This window comes from Sciurus carolinensis, chromosome 7 (assembly GCF_902686445.1).
Source record: "Sciurus carolinensis chromosome 7, mSciCar1.2, whole genome shotgun sequence".
Lineage (NCBI taxonomy): Eukaryota > Metazoa > Chordata > Mammalia > Rodentia > Sciuridae > Sciurus > Sciurus carolinensis.
The window spans coordinates 72832757-72838756 of NC_062219.1; the positions used below are offsets into that span (position 1 = coordinate 72832757).

Genomic DNA, 6000 nt, shown 5'->3' on the forward strand with positions numbered 1-6000 from the left:
CTTATTTGGAAACTTGCCTTCTAGGGAGTTTTTCATTTAAGATATTATGTGTGAAAGGCAAGAAAAACTTTAATAAAAAATTCAGAACAGTGGTACCTTGGGAGAGTAAGGGAGAAGTGAGTGGAAGGTCATGGGGAGGAGCATTCAGGGACTCAAAGAGCCCAGGGATGCTCTAGTTCTTCAGCTGGGTGAGTGTTCTATTGTTAATCTTGAAATTGTACCTCTAAGTATCACAGAGACAGCAGCAGAATCTTCTGCATGGGAGGCAGGGCCTTAGGAGTTGGAAGAATGCCTTGCTACTGATTTGAGACTATCACAAGCAGACTACTTTTACTTGGAGTATGCTTCTTTGGAGAGGTTGATGGGCTTATAGTGGAGGCTAAGGATAATTTTTGGTGCCTCCATGGATAAGCAAGGAGTTAACAAGCATTTTTTTTTTTTTCACCAACATTGGTTTCTTACATCCAACACTGGGTAACTAGTTATTTTCTGTTCTCTTTAATTCCTCTTCCTCCTTCTTCTCCCCTCTCCTCCCCATTTATGACTCAGAGGGTAGAAAATCCTTCCAATTGTAATCTATATTCCTGATTTTAAAAAAAAAAAAAGCCTTGTTAACCATATGCTAAGCACACACTAAGGATAACAGGAAACTAAACATATATAGACACACCTAAGACAGCAGGACAAGGTCGTTGCTATTTTAAAGATGAGAAAGCCCCACTCAGAGTCAGTTAGGACACCATGGGACCAGCTAGGACCCATGTGTGCTGTTCTCCATTTCCCAAGCTTTTTCCACTTACAGTGACTTCACAGATTTTTTTGTAAGGTACAGAGGATTGAACCCAGGGGTACTTAACCACTGAGCCACATTCCTAGCCCTTTTTTATTTTTTATTTTGAGACAGGGTCTTGCTAAATTGCTGAGGCTGACTTTGAACTCAGGATCCTCCTGCCTCAGCCTCCCAAACCACTGGGATTACAGGCCTGTGCCACCGTACCTGGCTAACAGATGTTATCTCAACATGATTACCATCATCCAACAGGTTCACAAAAAGGATGGCTAAAGTTCAGGAGCACTGTGCCAACTAACCATTTTACTTTACTTTCAATTTCCACAACAATACTATGAGATTATGTATAATACCTCCAGTTTACAGTTCTAAAAACTAGGGTTTAAAGAAGTGGGTTTTCCAAAGACACGCACCTAAGAAGTGGTGGCGTCAAGATTCTGTCTCATGACTCCAGAGCGGATCATCATCATCATCATCTCTTCCTCCTCCTCCTTTGTGTGTATGTGTGTGCGTGCTCGGTGCTGGGCAAAGTGGACCGTCTTATCACCACTTGAACCCTCTTACTATACTTTCGGAAAAACACTCTTGACCAGATCGACAAAATTCAAGTCACTCTTGGATCACAATGCTTCATTTCTCCAGCCTCTCAAAGCTACCTGAAGCGCCACACTTAAATCCCCAAGACAAGTGTCAGTAAAGTGATATCTGAACCCAAATCAAACAACATGGTCACTTCCTGACTACTCGCTGAACTCTATAGAGCTGGGGCTTCAGCAGGGGGTCTCGACCATACCCCCGGGACAGACCCACCCACCTCTCGAGCGCCCTTTACAGTCCTCCAAGGCGGCGCGGGGATGAAGTGGGGAGGGGACTGGCTACAGGCGTGTCGGAGCCCAGCCGGGTCACGCCACGCCCTGTCCGCAGGCCAGGGGACGGCGACACAAGAGGACCTCCTTTCGGTCAGCGGCCGGCCGCGGCGCGGGCAGAAACACCTGGAGACCTGTCCCCCAGCCCCCAGCCGTCCCCTGCACCAGTTCCTGCAAACTCTGAGGGCTCACTGGAGAAAAAAGGAGGAGGGTGAGCAAAGAAGGAGAAAGTTCTCTATCCATCCCACTGCCGGCCCAAAGTGCCCTATTCTAAGAAGGTAACTGAGGCAAAGCGAAAAGGGAGGGGCCCCGGGAGACACCCGTTTCCCGGGCTTTCCCCGAGGCCTCAGGACTGGGGCAACGCGCTGGATCTGGGTCCTGCGCCGGTAGTCCGCGATCTGGGGGCGCCGACGGGGCAGCAACGGCTACCGAGCCCAAGACTGATCCCAGGATCACAGGCGCCCCGGGAGTGGGGGGCGCCCAACCTCAGATTAAAGGGGATCTCGAAGGGACCCAGCGAGGTCGAACCGTACCTTTCTCTCCCGCGCCGGAGGTCCGCGCCGCAGGGACAGATGCACGCCACAGGGTAGGGAGCGAGGGCAGACGATGGGACCAGCTCCCGCTGGCACGGCGGCCCCTGGGCCTCGGCGCAGCCCAGCGCCGCCGCCTCCAGCCGCCTGCACGCCCCGCTGCGCTCCCGACTCCCGCAGGTTACCTGTGGCCGAGCCCGCCGCGCCCGCAGCGCGCAGAGCCCTCCGCCCCGCCCCGTCCCACCCAGCCCGCGGCTCCTAAACTGGGGCCACAGCGCCCCGCAGCGGCCTGCTGAGGCACGGCGGGGACCCGGGTGACAGCCGGACCACCAAAGCCCTCGCTCAGGGCTGCCCAGTGATTGCTCCCGGCTGGGGCGCCCAGCCTTGGGCACCGAGAGGACTCCTTCTGAATAGTGGGAGGGGGCCCGGAATAGGATGAGGTTTTCCGCGCAGGGATTGCCAGGTGGTTTATTTGAGGGCGAGCAGAATTGAGAGGACAAATCTCCAACGCTCAACCCGTAGCCAAGTGGATGTTTCAATACATCCATAGTTCACTTGACTGGGGCCGGCTCAGAGGAAGCTAAACAACAGCGATGAATGACTCAGACTCATTGAAGTAGCTGGAGAGAGGAAAGAAAGACTTTATTTCAAACAGATTGTCAGTAAGTAACTTGTCAAAACTATCCCATATGGAACATGCAAAAACACTGAGCGATCTCTACCCCCGGATTCTTACCTCATTTTACACACCATGATCTTAGTCTGGTTTTGTCTATTTTCTTTTCCCTACTTCTTTAGTACCTAGAAAAGCTCCCTGAACATAGACTAGAGTAGTCAATTCTAGGGCTATAACTAAGAGGTATATGGTAAGGACAGGATAAAAGCTGACAGAAGCTCAGGGTTACTTCAAAGAGTTTGCTTATTTAGATGAATTGCAGCTCTGATTACCACCCTCTGATGACCAAGGCTATTTTCCAGTTTGGATTATGTGAAGACATTCCAAGAAAATCTTCATGGCTTACTACCTGTAAGTAGAGTCCTAAAGATGGAACTTCAGTCTTACCTGAGGTTTGAGGCAGGCTTATTATCAATCTGATTTTTCTTATCCCCTCTGAAATAGGCCTGGTTTCCAGGTGAAAAGAAACATGAGAATCCCCCACTTTTCCTTAAAATATTTGTTTTTCTCTTCCAGGGAGCACAGGCAGGAGAAATCCCAAGACCCCTGCCCACACTAAGGCAATGTGTTTGATTTTAGCTATTTTGGGAACATCCCCCAACCCTGTTGTCATTGCTGCAGTTTTATTTTACAGGGGTGTGAAACCTCCCTTCTAAGTGTTCTTTGGCCTCAGTATTTGTTCCTAAAACCTGTTGTTCCCCACCCGAACTGCTAGGATAGCACCTTTCCTTTCCCTGTCCATTAGTAGCGCCAGGCTTCTCTTTACCAGGTCCACAACTAAGCTCCAGAACCCCTAAAGACAAGGTATGTACACATGACTTTTCAATGTGATCATTTCTTTGTTATACTTTTCCAAATCAAGGAGTTTTCCTAACTTGTTCCTTGAATAAACTTCCAAAGATGCAAAGTGCTCCATTTCCCTGAGAGGCTTTCAAAGTATCACCATAAAGTCATGATGAGATAGGGTTTCAAGTTATATTTATGGGCAGTCAGAGCAATCATGTGAAAAAAAAAAATCGAAAGCCCAAGACAGTCTGCAAGACATGTGAGGGGCTCCTAGGAGCAGACTAGTCTGCATTTGTTCCCAGACTTAGATTGATGGGAACTCCTGGCAAGGGAGCCTCATGAGAGCCAAGTCAGACAGTGGCTGAGCTGCTTGGTGATCTTGTTTGATCGTCAAGGGGCACACACTTTATTGCAACCAATGAAAGGAGACTCCTAAATCTCCCTCTGCGTGAAGGAAAGTTCCCAGTCAGCAGCTCCATTCAGCTCCCTCCTGGTCACCCTCATGTAGCCATCCCACCACCCACTCTTACCTCATGAAAAAGAAGTCTGCTCTGCGAGTGATAATGCTGACTGCTTTGTGATAATATAATCTCCTTCTATTTCCAGCAGCATTTACTTAATGAGTTGACTTCACTAGCTACCTTTCATGTTGCTAGCTTCACCTCAACCTTTGGCACATTGTTCTGGCTTCTGTCCCTGCCACTCCACTCTGGCTTTGCTAAAGTTTCCACTCAAGCAAGAAGCCTTCAGTGTGCCCCTGTGATCATGTCCTTCTCCTCAAGAGAAAACCACCATCCCGAATTTTGGTTTAATAATTCTCTTATTACAAATGTATATATCCCTAAACACTACGTGGTTCACTTTAGCCTGTCCTTGAACTTTTTGCAAATAAACCAATTTTGCATGATTCCTATACAACTTGCATTTTTTGTTTAGCATTATAGTTCTCAGATTCAACTATTTGATTTCTCTGTTATATAGTGTTTTATTGTAAGAATATACCACAATTTCCTGGGCGAGGTGGTCTATGTCTGTAATCCGAGCAGCTTGGGAGGCTGAGGCAGGAGGATTGCAAATTCAAAGCCAGCCTCAGAAATTTAGCAAGGCCCTAAGCAATTCAGTGAGACCCTGTCTCTAAATAAAATACAAAAAAGGACTGGGCATGTGGCTCAGTGGTTAAGTGCCCCTGGGTTCAATCCCCAGTATAAATATATATATACGTATATATATATATCCCACAATTTAATTATCCACTCTTCTTTGAACGTTGGGTTGTCTCCAGTTTTTGCTATTGCAAGCAATATTCTATGAACATTCTTTTTAGGGAGGTGTTATTGGGGCTAGCCCAGGAATGCTCTACCAGTGAGCAAAACCCCCAGCTAATTTTTCTTTTTCTTTTTCTTTTAAGACAGGGCCTCACTAAGTTGCTCAGGCTGGCCTCAGACTTGCAATCCTTCTACCTCAGTATCCTGAGTTTCTGGGATTACAGGTGTGTACCATCATGTTCCTTGTACATCTTGAAATATTATTCCTGCTACAGGTGTACAAGAATTTTTTTAGGATATGTATCTAGAAGTGGTATTGTTAGGTCTTAAGGTATGTGTGTGACATATTTACTAGGTAAAGTCAACTTGTTTTTGAAACAGATTTTTCCAATGTTTGTTCCCATGAGCAGTATATGAGAGTTCCCCTTGCCTCACATCTTTGCCAACACTTGTTTTCTTTGTGGATGTGAAATAATTTCTCATAATGGCTGTAATTTGTCTTTACCCAATTACCTGTATGGTTGAGCACATTCAAATTTTTTTTTTTTTTTTTTTTTGTCCTGGGATTGAACCCAGGGATGCTTTACCACTGAGTTACATCCCCAGCCCTTTTAATTTTTCAGTTTGAGAAAGGATCTCACTAAGTTGCTTAGGGGCTCACTGAGTTATTGAGGCTAACCTTGAACTTCTGGTCCTCCGGACTCAGCCTTGGCAAGCATCACCACACCCAGCACATCTTTAATGTTTAATAACCATTCTCATTTCCTCTTTTTTCATTAGTCACGTCTTCCACCATTTCATGTGTTTTGAGAAGTCCTGATCCCAAGGAAATAAAAATGTTCTCCCATGTTTTCTTCCAAAAGATTTTAAATTTTGCCTACCATGTTCCATCTGAAATTTATTTCTTATCAGATTTGCAATGCTAGAGTTATCTTATAATGGGTTTCCATGTATGTATGGTTCTGTTTTAGGTCTTATACTTTGTTCCATTTGTCTATCCCTGTGTTTGTGCCATACTGCTAGACGATATGTCATTTTATTTAAAATCTTGATTTCTGATTATGGAAAGTCCTACAATGACTTACTT

At 46.1% G+C, this 6000-nt stretch overlaps 1 protein-coding gene across 1 annotated transcript in view; it reads right to left on the bottom strand.

Moving 5' to 3' along the window:
- Ankrd6 (ankyrin repeat domain 6) overlaps positions 1 to 2399 on the bottom strand; it is a 212882-nt gene extending 210483 nt beyond the window's left edge. Inside the window, 1 exon segment of the mRNA XM_047557568.1 lies at positions 2190 to 2399. The gene's annotated coding sequence lies outside the window, so the exon portion shown is untranslated.
- Between the last annotated feature and the right edge of the window lie 3601 nt (positions 2400 to 6000).